Source organism: Amblyomma americanum, chromosome 5 (genome assembly GCF_052857255.1).
Source record: "Amblyomma americanum isolate KBUSLIRL-KWMA chromosome 5, ASM5285725v1, whole genome shotgun sequence".
NCBI classification, from domain to species: Eukaryota; Metazoa; Arthropoda; class Arachnida; order Ixodida; family Ixodidae; genus Amblyomma; species Amblyomma americanum.
The window spans coordinates 38,621,164-38,641,449 of record NC_135501.1 but is presented as its reverse complement, the minus strand read 5'-3'; positions in this window follow the sequence as shown (position 1 = coordinate 38,641,449).

The following is a 20,286-nucleotide window of genomic DNA, read 5'->3' as shown; positions in this document are numbered from 1 at the left end:
GGCAGACCGCCGTCGCCTGCCTGCCTGCAGCATGGAGCCGACGGCCCACGAGAGAGATGCGGGGTGAACTGCGCTTCCTTCGGCTGGGTGTTGAGGCGGGCTAGTTGGTGGATTTCGTTCATGATTGAACTTCGCGAAAGAAACGGGGACCAAGAAGAAACACGTACACACACACAGCGCTGTGTGTGTACGTGTTTCTTCTTGGTCCCCGTTTCTTTCGCGCAGTTCAATCATGAACGAATTCCTTCGGCTGTTCGAACAAAACTGTTTGATCTCTCAAAACGGCGTGTGCAAGAGCAAAACCTTCTCTTCCCATAGCTTTTGGCGCGAGGGAGAGAGAAAAGGAAGCGAGGAGTCAATTTGTATTTTTTGTTGAAAAACATTGGTCATAAAAACGTTCCCCCAGCTACCTTTCTGGGACCAAAATGCTATTTGTTTTTGTTCCTGCTTAATACCTTCAAAAAAAAAAACGTTCTAGGCCATTAGTGGGCGCACTGTCCTTTTGCTTGTGTTTCTGTGTCCTGCCTCTATGGCCTGGAAATGTTCTATAAATGTTGTACTGGGACATTACATCCTTTTTGGGCGCACCTGGGGAGGTACGTTGATTGCTGGGTTATTGCTGCTGTACGTGGCGCGTGTCTGCCACAATGTTGTAAGCGCTAATTCATGGAGCCCACATCCCTCTCTTCCCACCGACATGTACCTCAAAGTGCAATTGAGGCATGCACTTCCCCTGGGAGCCAGTTATGCGCCTTCCTTTCCACAATCATCTGAGTCTAGAGCGCCGTCAACGCTAACGCCGATGAACGCAATGAGCGCCGACGGAGATTGTTTTACCCTCGCACGCAGGCTGCCGGAGCGCTCCTACTCTCGACACCAGTCGCCATCTGTCGGCGCGTGCGGCACCTTGGACTGCGGGCGGGTCGCGCCGGGGCGCGTAGAATGCGTGTTTACGTATTATTCGCTTCCATCGCAGATGCGCTTTATCACCTAACGTTTGTGGGTGTGTCCTGTGCATCACTGCTCAGCTTTCCGCAGGCTGTTCTACGGTTATCTGACACACATTATTACACATTGTTACACACACATCCAAAGGTAGTCGACCAGGTAGGGTGCGGATTCGAAACAGGTACTTACAAGCACATTTTGCGATGGCGTGTCGTTTGTTGCCGTCTTTTAATTAGGTACGCTACCATCTATGATAATTTTACGCATCAGGATGTATATTTATTCATTTGACTCGATGGTGCAGTGATGTGCCAGCGGTAACCGGATCGGCCAGCTGCAGACCGAAGGCTGTCCAGGCGAAGCGCGTGTTTTCGATCAGGAGTACGTCTTCGACATCCGCGCGCTGAGCTTGCTATTGTTCCAGTTAAACACATTTCGTGCACGGGGATGTAAGCACGACCGCTACCAATTTAGATTGCTATTTCCACATGTATCTCAGAGGGATCGGCGGGGTAAAAGGCTGTCCGTAGTATCTCTCTGCTGTTGGTACCTGCTTGAATCACAGCAATATATGCACGATTTTATTACATTCTGTGATACTTGGCCAAGCGGCTACGCGACGCTGTCACACGCGCCGAGAGCTTGCGAATAAAATAAACGCGACTTCAGGCCGCAGAATTAGTGAAAGCTGGCCTCTGCTGATATTGATTCAAACTTTCAATATTGATTCAAAATACGTTTTTGCACGCCAGATAGCTTAAACCATGACTAAAACTGTTTTCTGTTAGCCCTGCCACTCAGTTGAGCTCATAACAATTAATTGCTGATGTAGCTGGCGCACAACGTAGCTGGCGACAAGAAAGCCCTATTTGTGGTAGGTGCTTTATGGCCGACAGGAAGGATTAAGAGCGCATTAGAGCGGAAATTGCATGCTAGCTGTGCACATAATGCTTGATACTGACCAAAAAAGGTTTCCCTGCGATAGAGCACCAAGACGGTAGCTATATACAAGCGCGAGCTTGTGCTAAGCGCCGCCAAAATTAACGTCAGTGCCGAACTAAATGTCATCAATTTTTATCCTTTTAATAACGAAGACTTCCTGCAATACAACCACGCTGTGGAAGTATGCTGGGCGAGGTTTTTATAGCGCCTGCAGGGCGGTAATTCACGGCTATATGCAGGCGCGGCCGCGGAGCTGCCGCAGACCCGCAGTCCCCAGTGAACCGCCGGCACCGCGGCGCGCCAGTCGGCGGAGAATGGCCGCGCCCGAGTGCGGCTCCGGATTCTGGTCTATAGCTTTATTGCCGCGTTTTTGCTACAGCGTTGTGAATGCCAACGCATATGCAGCGCACATCTGTCACTACCGCCATGTAGTTTAAAGCGCGACTGAGGTGTCCACCGTCCCAGGGGGCCGTGCGCCATTCCTTTGCTTTCGAAAAAAATGGCCTGGCTTAGCTTATGGTTAAGCCTAGGACGCGAAGCATACGTCGCTTGGCAAGCCGTACTTCTCGTTCTTCTCCCGTTTCCGTGGCTCTTTGTAACTTGCGCTTTGCGGTCTGGCGAGCCGCCCTCTCCGTGGCCGACATCTCGCTGCTCAACTGACTCAACGAGTGCGTCGCCTTTTATACAATTGCGTGACGTCAGTATCTCCTAGCGGTAGGAATGGGAGTTAGGCCACCGGCGGAGGCTGCGCGTCCGCAAGCGAGCGCACGAGTTGAGCCCCAGCTTTCACAGCTGTTGTGACGTCATATCACGTGGTGCGCCGATGTAGGTCAAGTGGTAGCTACGCGGCCGCGCGCGGCGCAGCAAGGAAGAGCTCGATGTGCGGCTAGTATGCTTCGCATAAAAAAGAAAATTGGTTTTGGGGGAAAGGAAATGGCGCAGCATCTGTCTCATATATCGGAGGACACTTGAACCGCGCGCCGTAAGGGAAAAGATAAAGGAGGGACTGAGAGAAGAAATGACGAAAGTAGTGCCGTAATGGAGGGCTCCGAATAGTTTCGACCGCCTAGGGATCTTTAACATGCACTTACACCACACAGAACACTGGCACCTTTAAGTTTCGCCTCCATCGAAACGCGGCCGCCGCGATCGAGTTCAAACTCAGCGTGTACAGTACGCGTTGAGTGGCATATGAACCAAGGCACTCACACGGAGAAAATGTTGCTTATTTCGCACGAAACGAGACCACAGAATGCAAAAAGTCAATTCAGCAGCCAGAAGAGGAAATCGATGCGTTGTGGGTGTGAAAAATGAGATCCATGCAAGGGGACAGAATGCCGAAAAAAACTCCTGTCCATAATCAGCGCGGCATTCTTTCCGGCTTTCCGACAGCAGAGCCTCGCGGAAAGCCAGCTTCACGCGATCGCATGTCCCCTTTAACAGTGGACCATATACTTATCTTCTCCACCACGCTATCAGAGCATGGAGAAACACACTAGCGCCGGTGATGTAAGCTGGAAAAGCTGTAACTGTACCGCACCAGAGGCGGCTTTTTTGTTCGTCAGTTGGCCGACACTGTGGCATTTGGAGCCTTGAGCTGAAATAGCAGCGTGCAGGGAAGGCGAGGGTTAAAACCTGTCATGCCGCGTCAATATTCGCCCAGTGCATGCTTCCTCATAGCCTCACGGCTTCTTTGTCGCTAAGTGAATTGTTTTTAGCCAGTTTGGGCAGGCGCATGCCTTGACAACGACAAGATTTTAAAGATCTTTAGATATGTTGACGACTTTTTGGTAGTTTCAAAGACTACTCAGGATGATAGAAAAGATGTTCTAGTTGAACGAACCTTGGAATTTGTTAAGTCTTCTGCTTATGGTGTTAATTTCACTCATGAGTTTCCTAAAGATGGCAGCCTACAGTTCCTGGATGTCCGGCTCTTTCTGATTGATGCACGGGTTTGCTAAATGTACCAGCCAAGGTCTAAAAAAGAACTTTTGAATTTTAATTCGGCCTATTCTAAATTAGTAAAAAGAGGTATCGCCAAGACATGCCTTCGTGCTGCCCTAGACAAATCCTGCTCACACAAGGTGAATGAGAGTGTGCACCGGCAGGCAGATCGCATGACGAAGGCACACACTAATCAATTTCTCACCCTTAAGGGTGTAAATCAGCTGTCCCCAGATGAGCACCCTTTTCCAATTGTTCGGTGCTAAAAAAGGGTGCAGAGATAAGCACCCTTAAAGATGGGTGCACTTCATGGTACTTTAGAGGATGTCATTTGTTGCACCCTCATTAAAGGGTACTAATTTTCCATAACACCTCTACGAATGCATGTTGGAAGGGTGCTCCACATTGATCCATCCATAAAGCAAAATCCTTCGACTGATGCGCGCCCTCTAAACTTTCATGCTGTGGACCCTTTCTTAAGGGTGTTGATCTCTGCACCCTTTTTAACACCCAAAAGGGTGTTCGTCTGGGGACAGCTGATTTGCACCCTTAAGGGTGAGAATTTGTTTAGTGTGCAGGCTTCCATAGGGAACTCGTGACATCTGTCGCTGAAGGCCTGTTGAAAATGATAACCTGGGCGAAACAGGCAACGACGAATGTGCAACAAGCTCATGAGCGGGCTAGATGCGTGGCACTGCCTTATATCCACCAGCTGACACACCGCCTAAAGAAGGTGGCGCAGAAAGGCAAGGTCCGAGTAGTGCTTACTGCACCCAAAAAACTCGGAAAAATGTGTAAGGCTGTTGATGCTGCCTCAAAAAAGAAAAAGCCCCATTGCCCGATAAAACATCAAATGCCGTATGTGGCTTGCAGGACCAATGTGGTTTACAGAATTCCCTTGTCATGCGGGAATTGCTACATCGGCCAAACTAGCCGTTGTATCAATGTTCAGATAATGGAGCACAACCTGGCTGTCGAGGCATTATCAGGTCCCGGACACTTGGAGGCACATTGCAAACGTTTAAAGGATAAATGTGCTCCGATTTATGATCAGACTAGGGTAATTTTTGCTAGTTCAGACCAGAAGGAACGCGAAATGCTGGAAACATTCCTCGTTCACTTGGAACGACAGTCGTGCGTCAACAGCCCAACGTTATCTTTGTCATCCAAAGAATTGTAGTTCATGAACGAGAAGGTGCCGTTGCACATGCGCTTTAGGGTGTGATCTATTGTACATGTTTGCCTATATATTGAATGTCTCTGTCCGGAATAAAACCAGTTGATGTCTAGCGTTCGTGGTGTCCGTCTTTCTTCCTTCTGTCCTTGTCTTTAGCGCTAGTTACCATGTGCATTGAATCTAAAGATGTTTCCCAGTAAAGCAGCCGTATCATTTAGGCGTCCTCGCTGGTAAGTGAGTATATGTGAAGCTCTCGTCGCTGCAGTTTGTTCAGTTTATACCAATTCCACGAAGGCATTCTACCCCCCCCCCCCCCCCCTTCGCCTTTTCTTTGCGCCAGTTCACTACGAATATCCTGGTACCGACCTACCTCCAGCATGCCAGTATAATTATAAGCAAAGACGTGAATTGCTTTTGAATGAGCCCGTACTGAGGCAAAAAGGCTCCTTTCGTTGGCAACACGCAGCCACATGCATCAGTAAAATTTGTAAAGTTTTTCAATTTTTTTGCCTATCTTAATGACAGCAGCGGGGATGAGAGCTTGTGTGCCGTGTTCACTCCTCCATGCCCCTGTTCCCGCTTTCGTCAGACATAAATTTCTAAATAACACACCTACGCTGTAATGAGAAATCTAATGCCTTGTCCGACGACTGTCGAATGAGGCGGTAAGCCAGCGTTTCTTGGCAACTGGATCAGGCGGTTCCGCGGAAGCAAGTCGCTCTGACTCCCCTTTGTTACTTTAGCCTGGAAAATGGGAATCACACGAAGCGGTTGTCGGGGCTGATTTTGTGAAGTTTCGTTATGATCCTACGTTTCATTGCAAGTCAGTCTCTGTTAATGGTTTTCATGTTTGTAAAGAAAAAATAGAAGTTTCTGTTAAATTCTTCGAATAAGCAAGACGTCGCACACTACAGTCGGTTTCAGACCGCGCTTATTTACACAGGACACTATGCTACAGCTAACATCAGAATTAAGTGCTTGACCCACTTACACCAACTCATCCTAAGGTGATATTGGCTATAGCCATGAAAAAAGCCTTCGATAATGTACAACACGTAGCAATACTACAGGCACTCACAAGCACATAACCAGGTCCTAGGATATACAACTACACAAGAGCCTTCCTCCAACACAGGACAGCCATGCTGCACATCGATAATCTTCACACCTCACCCTACACACTTGCCAATGTGGGCACACCGCAAGACTCCGTGCTTTCCCCCTTTCTATTCGATATCGCACTTATCCCCTTAGCTACAGAATTACAGAAAATCCCCCATCTTAGTCACACTTTATACGCCAATGAGATCACACACTGAACAACATACGAATCAGGCGGTGAAATCGAAGACACGCTACAAACGGCATCAGATAACATTACTAAACTCACGTCAAGAATCGGACAAGCGTGCTGGCCAGAAAAATCAGAATTACTCTTCATTCCTCCTAAGGGACCGACATACCAATCCCCCATAGAAGCCCGAATTCAGGGCAGAGAGGTACCCCAGGTCCATACCATGCGTATTGTAGGACTGCACCTTCAATAGGATGGAAAAACGGACGCACAGTTAAGCGACTCAAAAAGGCCATCGCGGCCACCACGCAACTTATAAAAAGGGTGACTAAACGCGCACATGGGCAGAGAGAGGCGGACACCCTTCGCGTAGTGCACGCCTATACCCTCAGCCGAATTTTTTATGCTACGCCATACCTGAAACTAACCACCAGTGAGGTCCTGCAAATAGACTTTTTAAGTCGGCAAGCAACAAAAGCAGAACTGAAATTACAAAAAAAACTCTAGAAACGATAAACTGCTCGAATTCAGAGACCGTACCACCCTACGTGAACTACGCGAGGCACACTTACAGGCACTCTATATTAGACTAGCCGCTACAGCTACCGGACGACACATACTCATTCAGCTAGGAATCCCTATCCCTGCAAACAATACATCACTAAGAACACTCCCAACCCACCTTCACACTTCAATATATGCCAAAACATTACCTAGGAACATGCACCCTCACCATGACCAAGGTCTCAGGAAGGCGCGCGCGGCAGCGCCGCACAAATGGTACGGGGATGAGCCCGATGCTGTTTGGGTGGATGCCGCCTGCGGTGAGCACGGAACCACTGCGGTTGTCCACAACCCACACATAGCACCCCTAACTTTCGAGCTTCCTTCAGGCACCACCTCTGAGGAAGCCGAGGAGACCGCTATAGCCATTGCTCTTGCATAAACAGATGTCCGTTACTTTATTAGTGGCTCAGTGGTTAGGGCGCTCGCCTACTGAGCCAGAATACCCGAGTTCGAATCCAACCGCGGTGGCTGCATTTCGATGACGGCGAAACGCATAAGGCGCCCGTGTGCTATGCGAGGTCAGTGCATCGGCATAGGAGGTACACGCTCGGACCCCCAGGACATGCCACACAAAGGCACGCCTCAGGGTTCGATCATCTCCCTTCTTTTCAACATCGCGATGGTTGGCGTAGCCCGAAGGCTTGAAACGCTTGATCCGTGAAAGGCTTGATCCGAAGATCGGATCTACACTGTACACCGACGACATAACTATCTGGACTACCAAAGGCTCTCTGGCGACCAAAGAAGAAACTGTGCAGCAAGCTGCCACCTGCGTCGAGGATGCGGCCGCCCAGTGCGGACTACGCTGTGCGCCGGAAAAGTCAGAGATCATCCGCATAGGACGAAACTACAAGTCTCCAGGAGACATTCAGGTCCTCCTACGGGGCGTCCCCGTCCGGGAACCTGACAGATACGCATCCTTGGCTTATGGCTCCAGAGTAATCGAAAAGCCACCGACGCCACCAAGCTGTTATCCACCACAACACAGCAAGTCGCTGAAATTATCAGAGGAGTGGCACGCAACCGGACAGGCATGCGCAAGGAGGACACGCTACGCCTCGTCCAGGCACTTGTGGTGAGCCGCGTTTCCTACCCGCAATTAACTCGACATGAACTCGCCAAAGTCAATGCCTTGTTACATACTGCGTACAAACATGCGCTAGGCCTATTGGCACGCGCGAGGAAAGCAGAGACGAGGCGTGGGGCTTAGAGTATCGGTGCCAACTGGTTTTATTCTTTGTGCGCCGGCCCTTTCTCGGCGGCCGGCTGGCTACGGTCGACTGCGGTCGGCTATATTCCGCGCTGGCAGCACCGCGGCTTATCCGCGGCATAATTGTGTTCACCACAGGCCTTCCTACCTACACTTCAAACGCCAAACTAGAGCCCTCGGCCTCTCCAACTCATTCGAGGAGATCCAGGAGGCCGTTCTCTATAGCAACGTGCACGCCTCCTTCGCACGGACACCGGTAGGCAAACTCTGGAGTAGGTCCATGGGCTACCCGGCAGACATCCGGATAACACAGAGCACGACCAACCTCCCAACAACATATCGCTCGCGGGTGCACGTCTCTCCGATTCCGTCTCTCCGATGTCGAGCGGAGCCGGGTCGGGCAGACGCTCAGCCAGTATAGACTACTTGAAGCGGACGGCGGCACGCAGCCCCCACACGGTGTACGTCGACGCAGCAACACAGCGAGGTCACGCGGGCGACGGCAGTTGCGGTCAACTCCTTCCACAACGATGTTGTGAGCGCCTCCTTGAAACACACAACGATCACGGAAGCAGAAGTGGCAGCAATCCTGCTGGTGATCCAGTACGGCGACGCCCGCAACCAGGGTGTACACGTCATGACAGACTTCCAAGAAGCCTGTCGGCTCCTACTTGCAGGCAGAATGCCTAAAAATTAAGCTGTTGGGCATAGTAACCAACTCTACGAGCGCCAATTCCTCCCTAAAACATCAGATAACGTGGGTGCCTGGTCACGCGGGATTTGAGGGCAACGAGGTCGCGGACGCACTAGCTCGAGGACATACCAACCGATCAGGATGCAACCCCGACTCAAGCTCTCTTCCCGAAGTTCCCGTCACCTACAACACACGGCTCCACTTATAAGAACACGACAGCACTTCCCTTTCCACATAAGAAGCTTAACGCTCAGGAACCTCGAGACTGGAGGCAACTCTAGACCGATACATTCCCCAATCTTTACAAATACATCATTTTCCCCGAGCGCTACAAAGGCGAGTGCCCGTGATGCGAAGACCGGCCCGATGCATAGCACATTACATGGGGTTGCAAGGGCCCGAAACCCCTGGACATCACAACATATAGACCGAAGGAGCAAAGGGAGATTTTCTGCTCAGCTCGGAGCTTGATCAGCAGCGCATACTCGTTGCGCGGGCTAGAGCAGTGGCCAAGGCCAGTGGACTCTTGAAATGAAGACACCACCCACTGTATATTAAAGCTAAAACATCACTACGCTAGCCAGCGAGCCATTTCGGCTCGGCGCGCACTTCGGCCGTGTGCTGTATGCCGTGTGCCGTGGGCGACGAACGACCTTGAGCCGCCGTTGCCTAGCAACGCCACAGCCGCGCTCCAACTGATGGCACCGCCGTCGACACCGGTGCTGTCGCCGCTGGTTCCACCAGATGTGCTCCGCTGGGGTAGAGGGAGAGGAGGTGTCGCCTCGCGGGGGTATATATATATATGCGCTTTGCTTCAGTGTATTGGTTCCACCAGATGTGCTCCGCTGGGGTAGAGGGAGAGGAGGTGTCGCCTCGCGGGGGTATATATATATATATGCGCTTTGCTTCAGTGTATTGTAGTCGTTATGGAGAGCGCGAAAGAAACGCAACAAGGACAGAACCAAGCGAGGAACAAACAACGCGCTCAAGAGACACCAGAAGAACGCGCCGCACGACTAGAGAGGCGTCGTAACGAAGATACGACTAGAAGTCGTGCCGCGTCCCGGAGTGACTCCAACTGCGGAAGAGAGCGATCTGAGTTCTCGAGAACGTCAGAATGAGACGCTGCGTAGACGACGGGCCGAGGAAACGAACGAGGGTGGCAACAGCGCTGGAGACACCCCTGGCCGTAGCAGGTGGTAGCGTCCTCCACTGAATCCCTGGAACGGGCGCAGGCACGGCAGGAAGTCTACGATGCGAAGCCGTAGAACGCGAGCTCACCGGAGCAGTAGCCGGCGTCGCTCTCTTCCAGCCGAAGCGTCCCTGACCCGCCGGAGCCTCCGCTTCTCTGTTCTTCCCTCCAGCCCCTCGCTCTTCCTCGCCCTTTTACAGCCTTGGCGTTAGTCCACGCAAGCCCCATCGTCGTCTTCTCCTCTCCACCTCACAGAATGCTTCTTCATCTTCTCTATTCTTCGGCTAACCCACGTCATCTTCCTCACACCTGTTTCCTTCTTAATTTTATTTTAGACTCCTTAACATATATGACAAGCCCCCCCCCCCCTTTCAAGAGTTTTTCGCTGAAAAACTGTTCACGTCATCTTCATCTTCAAGCCACCCAGCCAACCGACTATCTTCTGTGGCGATTCTGAACCCAGCACACAACACACCGAAGATGTTTCGCACACACCAAGAGCACACCACTAACTTAGCACACCGAACTGCGTTTTCAGAACACTAACACACCACTGCCGTTGTCCGTACAGAGTCCATAATAAACATGTTGGCGTCGACACCAAACTCCCTTGTATAATCACATAACACCAACAACAGCTACAACAACGACAAGATAAATTCCAGAGATGCATTAACACAGCAACAACAAGATACATCCCAGAGATACCTAGAGCTGCTCAGTTGGCTCTATTTGTAGAGACCTCTAATTCGGAACATATGACCTCTGTTTTGCGTGGCCCATCCGAAAAAGTCTCCCCCTTGATTTGGAGTAGAGCTGGGATCGTATGTCTTCATTCACCTTGGGCTTCCTTAGTACCTCATCCTCTCCTGCATTTTTCTTCCCACTGCACGAGGGCACCTCGGCGGCATCATCTGTCTCATTGGCCGCTACCGCACATGCTACCTTGGGGGCGTACCATACGGGACCCCTTCTTCGTACTTCTTAAACATATTTGCATGGAAAACCTCCTTAGTGTCATCTATCGATAATTCATAATCCATATCCTTTTTCTTCCGCGTCGCAAGATACGGGCCCTTCCATTGCATCAGTAACTCATTATGATCCGTGGGTAGCAAGACGAGAACCCTGCCGCCGGATTCAAATTCCTGTGAATGGCTTTCTTTGCATAATATCCCTTATGGCGTTCACGCACCTTTCCAGGCCTTGATGTGCAAGCCTGCATGTTTCCTTCAACCTGTTCCGCAACTCAAGAACGTACGTGTATGTTGTCTTGAGATCTGATGCAATCTCTTAATTAGCCCACAGTTCCTTGAGTATTGCAAGTGGACTTCTAACGGTTTTCCCATATAACATCTCGAAAGGCGAGAAACCAAGACTCGTTTGAGGTACTACGCGGTAAGCGAACAAAAAACCTGGGAGATATCTATCCCAATCAGTAGGTCTCTCCAGGCACATTTTCTTGATCATATTTTTGAGGGTGCCGTTGAACCGCTCTACAAGCCCATTGCACATGGGATGGTAAGGCGTCGTCAGTAACTGCCTTACTGGCAAAAGGCGGTAAACCTCCTTCATTAGTTCTGATGTGAAGTTCGAGGCCCGGTCACTCAAAATTTTCCTCGGGAACCCATAACGGTAAAGCATTTCCGCAAGACCCTCCACCACTTGGATACTGTCAATAGTTCTTAGTGGCATAGCGTCAGCAAAACGAGTGGCCACGTCAACCAGAGTAAGCACATATCTATAGCCTTTGGCGGGTACTGGAAAGATTGGCCCCACAATGTCAATCGCCACTCGCTGAAACGGTAGGTCGATGGCTATCATCTTGCCCAGAGGTACGGGACCAACTCTTCCCTTCGGAACTGTGCGCTGGCACACGTCACATGAGCGAGCGAAGCGTTTAAAGTCACTCTGAACACCCGGTCAAAAGAACTCCTCGGTGATCCTAGACACCGTTTTTTGAACACCCTGGTGTCCGGCCATAATGGTGTCATGTCCTAAGCGTAGTACGGTCTCTCGCATATCTCTCGGTAACACCAGCTGTTGGACCCGCCTTCCTTAACTAAATATGCATTCCCTGGGCAGAAGACCATTTACCAATTGATATTCGAAGGACGTACGACTCTTCTTTCTTTTCACTTCTTCCCCGACGCTTTCGAAGCAGGCCTTCAAGCTCGGGTCTTGATTTTGCCTAATTACAATTTCGCCCGGTGTTACGCTCAGGCACATCGTAACAGGAGCAGAGAGCGGACGCTGCGTTGCTCGGGCTGCCGCTTGAGCTCTTGTCTCCGCTGCCGACGAGAAACTGACTGCACCCGTCTGAGCTGTCGCGGGCCTTTCCTCCTTGGGATGTTCTTCAACGTCGAGCACCCTCCACTCGGGATCGGGGTCTTCGACACTTCTTGCACCCGTAATGTTTGCCAAGATAAGATCGCGGATGGGTTGGTCTACGCATTTTGCCACTACCTGCCCAGTATAATATGGCGTGGACACGAGAATCTTGGCTTCAGGAAGGTACCTTACTGTGCTGTCTACCAGAGTGACGACCGATGCTTCCCCTGCAAGATCCTCATCCTTCACCAGGCTTCTCCGAACAAAGACTGTGTTGGCTCCGCTGTCTCTAAGCACCAATATAGGACGGTCCCCTATTTGCCCAACCACCACTGGCATTGCTGCTTTCTACTTGGGTGTTCCACTCACTGCCTCATTTTCCAGAGGCGTTTGCTCTCCTTTCAGCTGTGGAACTTCGGGTAGCATGACAAGTTCTACTCTAGAGTCGACAACGCACGCAGCTTGGTCCTGCGTTCTGCATCGGCACTCATCCATAGTATGACCCCTCCTCTTACAACCTTGACACACAACCTGTGTTTTTTTTGGGCAGCACTACTAGTGCGACAGTCAGCTGCACAGTGTCCAACCTTGCCGCAGAGAAAACACCTTACTGGCGCCTTAGATGCAGCGCCATATGCTCTTGGTTTTGCCGCATCATTCTCTAGGATTTTTTGGGTTTCCTCCTTTGTCTTACTCAAACTTCTTAGCCCTTAATTGAGCCTCGAGGAATTGGTCTGCAGTGTCGGCGAACTCTTCCAATGAACACAACTTTCTTTCAGGAATAGCGCTAGCTTTGAGCTACAACAGGCTAAAAATTGCTCTGCGACCAGCTTGTCACGCACCCCTTAAAAACTCTTTTCTGTGTTTGGCATACCAAGCCACCTATCAAAATAGTTCGTCAGCCAGCAGGAAAACTGCTTACCGGTTTCTGAATCCTCAGGTTTCGCGGTGCGAAATCTCTCACGAAAACCCTCTGCCGTAAGCCTGAATCTTTAGAGGAGCGCCTATTTGACTTTCTCGTAGTCCATGGAATCAGCAGCAGGCATCCTTCTAAACACATTCAGCGCCTCTCCGACTAAACACATGCTCATGAGCATTGCAATGCCGTGGCCTATTCACTTCGATCCCAGCCTTGCCGCAAAGCTATCCGCTCAAACCGTCGGATATATGCGTCTTAATCATCTCTGTTTTCATCAAAAGGAGCCATCAGCTTTCTTGGACAAACTCTAGCCGGTCTATGAGATTCTGTAGCCGCTAAGGAACGCTGATCATTGTCCGTGATCTCCTCATATCCTCCCGCGACATGCGCCTGTTTCCACAAATAAACTCCTTCTTTCGTTCTATCATTCTTTTCTCCGGTTCTTCTGCCTCGCGAGCTCTTCTCTCTGCCTCGCGAGCTCTTTTTTTCTCGCTCTTCTGCCTCGCGAGCGTCTGCGCGTGCTTGCGCCCTTTCCTCTCCCTGCCTCTTTGCCTCCTCCTCATAGACACGCATCGCGGCTTCCTTGCTTAACCCTAGCTTGAGCGCCAGTTCTAACGTTTTTGCCAAATTCATACTTTCTGCCGTCGAGAGATCGGAAAGATCCGAGACAAAGCAAAAAGAAAAAAAGGAAATAAATCCTGGCACAGGCTCGCCACTTATCTTTGTCACGGATCTCCCCGGAGAACACCCGGACCGAAAGAATGGACTGGGCGACAGGTGTACCCACAAAGACGCACATTTAATACACCCTACGTGACACACCCACTACCACACAAAACTAACAAAACTAACACAAAAGACAAAGACTATAAATACACACGACCCGGGAACACTGCTACCAGCGTCTACTACTAGTGTTCTATTGTTAGTGGTCGGCGTTCGTGCTCACGGTTGGTTCGGTGCGGCTGCGGCGTTGTATGGATCCAGTAGCAGGCGTCGAGGCGGCGTTCGACGGGCTTTTGATGGCGTCGCTGGCTGCGTCGTACAAGCTCCCGGTCCAAGCTCCCGTGGAGGTGATGCCGGTGTTGTTGGCGTTGGGGGCACCACCCGGATGGGTGGCAACAGTGCTGGAGACACCCCTGGCCGTAGCAGGTGGTAGCGTCCTGCGTTGATTCCCGGAACGGGCTCAGGTACGGCAGGAAGTCCACGAAGCGAAGCCGTAGAACGCGAGCTCACCGGAGCAGTAGCCGGCGTCGCTCTCTTCCAGCCGAAGCGTCCCTGACCCGCCGGAGCCTCCGCTTCTCTGTTCTTCCCTCCCGCCCCTCGCTCTTCCTCGCCCTTTTACAGCCTTGACGTTAGTCCACGCAAGTCCCATCGTCGTCTTCTCCTCTCCACCAATCATCTCTCTCCACCTCACTGAATGCTTCTTCTTCATATTCGTCGTCTTACGCACACCTCTTTCCTTCATAATTTTATTTTAAACTCGTTATTATATGTGACAGCTTTGAACAAATCAGCCCCACTGCTTTCCATTGCAGGGTGCAACCCTTTACAGAAATGTGTTCAGCCGTCTCCTCCTCCTCTCCACACGCATCACACGTGTCTATCTCGTGGTACCTTATTCGATATGCCTTAGGCCGAAATACTTCCGTCCTAGCTTCGAACAACAAAGAGCTTCCTTATAATTATCGTAGCTACTTTATTTGGCAATTTCCTAATTAAAGATCATGTATGTTCTTAGTGCCGATTTTGTCAGCCTCCCAGTTTTCCACAGAGCTTTCTCCGTTTCTTAAACCTTTTTCTTAATAATTGCTGATTTGCCCACCCAACTGCTGTAAAGATATTTGCTTGTCAATTTTCTTGTTCGCTTTTTCCATTTTGCGTCCACATTCCTGGTGTACAGGTATCTAAAAACTTCCCTAGCCCACTGCTTTTCCGCCACTTTTCTTAATCGCTCCTGGAATGCTATCTTATTAGTATCTTCTCGGCTCTCGAACGACGCCCATCCCATGTCACCCTGCCCCCCTTATTTGGTGTATTGGCGTGTGGTCCCAAAGCTAGCCTCGCTACGCCGCGTTTGATTTCTAACCTTGCTTGGGCATCTGGTCTCATGCACAGGACCGCATTGCCGAAAGTTCGGCTACGAACCATCACTCCTTTTCCAGATCCCTCTTAAGAATTCTTACCTGCTGTAGTTCCACAGTTCCCTGTTTTTCTTGACAGCTGCATCCATACATTACATATTTTTCATGCTCTGTTAAATACTCCGAACCCTTATTTATCCACATCTCAAGATACTTGCACTAATCCACTACTTCTAGCGTGAACTCCTGTATTCTATGCTCGCCGCCCTCATCATTAAATATCATGACTGCCGATTTTTCCTTACTAAACTTGAAACTTACTCTATCTCCCTCTGTATCGAAGATGTCTATCGACTTCTGCAAATCTTGCTTATTGTCAGCCATTAGCACTATATCATCTGTGTACATTAGTCCCGGCAATCACTGTTTAATCTATTCGCCTTGCCTGAAAGAACGCGCATGGCATTGCCCCTCTCTGGGGAGAACGTCATACACCAACTGGAATTGAGGCACTAACAAACGTCGGCTTGGAGGTTCGTGGCCGTGCAGGTTCAATCACAAATGCCGGCAAAACACTATACACTACTGGCCGCGCTTCAATTACGCTTACTCGTGTGTTCGCCGTTGTGAAGGCAAGGGCAGCAACGGCCTTGTTTTGAATTGAAGTGTGCGCACAATACCGGAAATTAAGATATACAACTGCATCCTACTGCTGTTCTTAGTAAAAATCGATTCCCCGTCTCTTTCTGGCTGTGTTACGTTTCTCCAGGAGGAAAATACGCATTTATTGGCGAGATGGGCTGGTTGTTTTAAACTGGACGGCGGTGCAGCCTATGCCTTAATTTAGGGATCCGCACCAAAATATCGGTGTCGACGCACGCGGTTTCCTTGAGAGGAGCTACCGTTTCGAAAAAAGAACTGCGCGAACGAGACATGGACGGCGAAGGGCACACGCAAACGCAAACTGACAGCTTTACTACGTCAAGGAATACAAGGCGTATATATGAGCAATCTCTTCATCTCAAAATCTACTCGAAAAAAAAAAACAAACGCACCCGCCGTGGTGGCTCAGTGGTTAGGGCGCTCGACTACTGATCCAGAGTTCCCGGGATCGAACCCGACCGCGGCGGCTGCGTTTTTATGGAGGAAAAACGCTAAGGCTCCCGTGTGCTGTGCGATGTCAGTGCACGTTAAAGATCCCCAGGTGGTCGAAATTATTCCGGAGCCCTCCACTACGGCACCTCTTCTTCCTTTCGTCTTTCACTCCCTCCTTTATCCCTCCCCTTACGGCGCGGTTCAGGTGTCCAACGATATGTGAGACAGATACTGGGCCATTTCCTTTCCCTCAAAACCAATTATTATTAAAAACCAACGCCAGCACGTGAACAAGTGTCCAAGCAACAATTCAACCTATCTGAAAAACAGGTCTGTGGGGGTTTAACGTCCTAAAGCGACCCCGGCTATGAGGGTTGCCGTAGTGAAGGACTCCGGAAATTTTGACCACCTTGGGTTCTCTAACGTGCCCTGAAATCGCACAGTACACGGACATCTAGAATTTCGCCTCCACAGAAATTGGACCACCGTGGCCGGAATAATATTAATAATAATAATTGGTTTTTGGAGAAAGGAAATGGCGCAGTATCTGTCTCATATATCGTTGGGCACCTGAACCGCGCCGTAAGGGAAGAGACAAAGAAGGGAGTGAAAGAAGAAAGCGGTGCCGTAGTGGAGGGCTCCGGAATAATTCCTACCACCTGGGGATCTTTAACTTGCACTGACATCGCACAGCACACGGGCGCCTTAGCGTTCTGCCTCTATAAAAACGCAGCCGCCGCGGCCGGGTTCGAACCAGGGAACTCCGGATCAGTAGCCGACCGCCCTAACTACTGAGCCACCGCGGCGGGTTCGGCCGGGATCGAACCCGCGTGTTTCGGGTGAGCAGCCGAGCGCCATAACCACTCAGCCACCGCGGCGGCTCTATCTGGAAAACTATATATTGCGTACAAATTGATAGTCTTATACTGCAGGGCCGGGCCACTCTATGGAAACGTAGGAAACCATAAAAATCGCGCAGCGACAGCAAACAATGCAGTGCTTCACGATCTGGATTAGTTGATTCAACAACCATTCGATAGCAACAAATAAGACTAATCCGTATACAAGCACAAGTGCAGACAACTATAAAAGCGGGACAAGCCCCACCAAAACCAACAAAGAAAAATGAAACAATGCGCTTCAGTCTACACCACTGAACAACTTAGCAGTAAAAAAGCCACAACAGTACACAACCATGCATGCTTAAGCTCAGGAAAGCTACATCAGTTAAAAAACAAAAAAGGCACCAAGTCCGTTAAAAACGAACAAAAAACACACAAAAGTTGTGACCAAAGCATTTGGCGCGAATTTGTAATGCGTCCCCGCGGCTGCCGAAGTGCGAACTAGAGCTATCGCGTGAAGGTTCGAACAAGACAACAAACAGATCAAACAAAACAAAACGAAGCCGTATTTAAAATTTTAGCGCATTGTTTCGTTCTGCTTTGTTGGTTTTTTGGGGGCTTGTCCCGCTTTTATAGGTGTCTGCACTTTTGCTTGTATGCAGATTAGTCTTCTTTGTTGCTATCAAATAGGTGTTGTGTAAACTAATCCACATCGTGAGGCACTACAGTGTTTGCTTTGGCTGTGCGATTTTTATGGTTTTCTACGTTTTCATAGAAGGGGAACGCCATCGCAACAGGTTCGAACGAGGCAACAAACAGATCAAACAAAAGGAAGTGAAGCCGTATTCACAATCCAAAGGAAAAAGCCAATAAGAGACGAAAACATAAAGGAATACGCACACTCAACACGCGTACAACAGTACAGGATAAAAGAAAGAGTCCACCAGGTATTGAGCGTCTCAGGTGGAGCGAGAACGCCTTGTAGACAGGACGGACATCGATGGATGAAGTGCGACGAGTCGCTCGCGCTGCGTCGAAGGAAGCGGCGGAAGAGAGTCAGGTGGTAGTAGGAGCGGAGAGGACCACAGGAAAACGCCGGTGGATTCCGGTCAGCAGCCCCATGAACTTGGCAGCAGCAGGAGAAGCGTAGCTAAGACCCGTCGACGGCGTCCAGAAACGCCGTAGGCTAAAATGCAGGCTACCCAAGGGAGCCTTTCGGCAGCACGTAACCTCAGTCCATCGGATGCTACCTGCAAGATTAAAAATTGGCTGCGGTTTAGCTCATCGCTCCCTCGGCACGTCGTCTAGGCAGCGTCTCATTCCGACCCTCTCGAGAACTCCAACCGGACTCTTCCGTAGTTGAAGAGTTGTTCCGGGACGTGGCACGACTTATTCCAGCCGCATCTTCTTTACAACGCTTCTCGAATCGTGCGGCGCATTCTGCTTGCGGCGCGTTCTTCTGGCGTCTCTTGAGCGCGTTGTCTCTTCCTCGCTTCGTTCTGTCGCTGTTGCGTCTCTTGCGCGTTCTCCATAACGACTACAATACACTGAGGCGAACAGCACACACACACACAGACACACACACACACACACACACACACACACACACACACACACACACACACACACACACACACACACACACACACACACACACACACACACACACACACACACACACACACACACACACACACACACACACACACACGCACGCACGCACGCACGCACGCACACACGCACGCGCACGCACACACACACACACACACACACACACACACACACACACACACACACACACACACACACACACACACACACACACACACACACACACACACACACACATATATATATATATATATATATATATATATATATATATATATATATATATATATATATATATATATATACAGTTGCGAAAACAAGAGGTACTTGACTGCTTAAAATAATATACATCGAAGTATACGCTTCATTTAAGGAAACATTTTTATTTTACTCGACGTTTCGATCGGAGGACCGATCTTTTTCAAGAGTGACCATACAGTGCATGGGCGCGTGTTCTTATAGCATGGAACTTGACACACAGAAGGCTTAAAAAGAAAAGAAATAAAAAAAAGAAAAATAAAGAGAAGAAAAGGGGGAGGGGGCGGCCGGGAGAACGGAACACAACAGACACCTATGGCATATTAGGGAAGCAAAGGTGGCGTGTCGCGTACCCGTGAACAGGCGAGCCGCGTCTCGCGTGTCACCATGTGGAGCCACTTTGGGCGGTCTCAGCCTGTTCCGCCTCGTCCGGGCCCTCTTTCGGAGCCGCACGGGGCCGCACATACGCGGCCAGAGGCATACCGCAACCCACAATTGGAGGACGCATCCCTTCTTTTGTTAAGCCCCACCACGTTTCTTCTTTGCTTTCCCCTTTCTCACTGCTTTTGCTTCTATCTCTCTTTCTTTTTCTTTTTTTCTTTTTTCTTGTCGCAGTAGCCGCGTGCGCACCCAGCCCGGCCTCGCTGTTTCGCCTCGTGTGTGAGCGCGCGCGCGCGTGTGTGTGTGTGTGTGCAGTGAGTTCACGGGTACGCGACGCGCCACCTTTGCTTCCCTAATATGCCATAGGTGTCTGTTGTGTTCAGTTCTCCCGGCCGCCTCCTCCCCCCTTTTTATTCTCTTTACTTTTCGTCATTTCTTTTCTTTTTAAGCCTTCTGTGTGTAAAGTCCCATGCTATAAGAACACGCGCCCATGCACTGTATGGTCACTCTTGAAAAAGATCGGTCCTCTGATCGAAACGTCGCGTAAAATAAAAATGTTTCCTTAAATGAAGCGTATACTTATATATATATATATATATATATACATATATATATATATATATATATATATATATATATATATATATATATATATATATATATATATATATATATATATATATATATATATATATATTGCCGCACGCAAGAAGACGCCAAAGATGAAGACGGTCTACGAGCGCGAGGCAAGAAGAAGCTGAAGTGCGCAGGAATTTTTTCTGGTTAACCAGTAAACC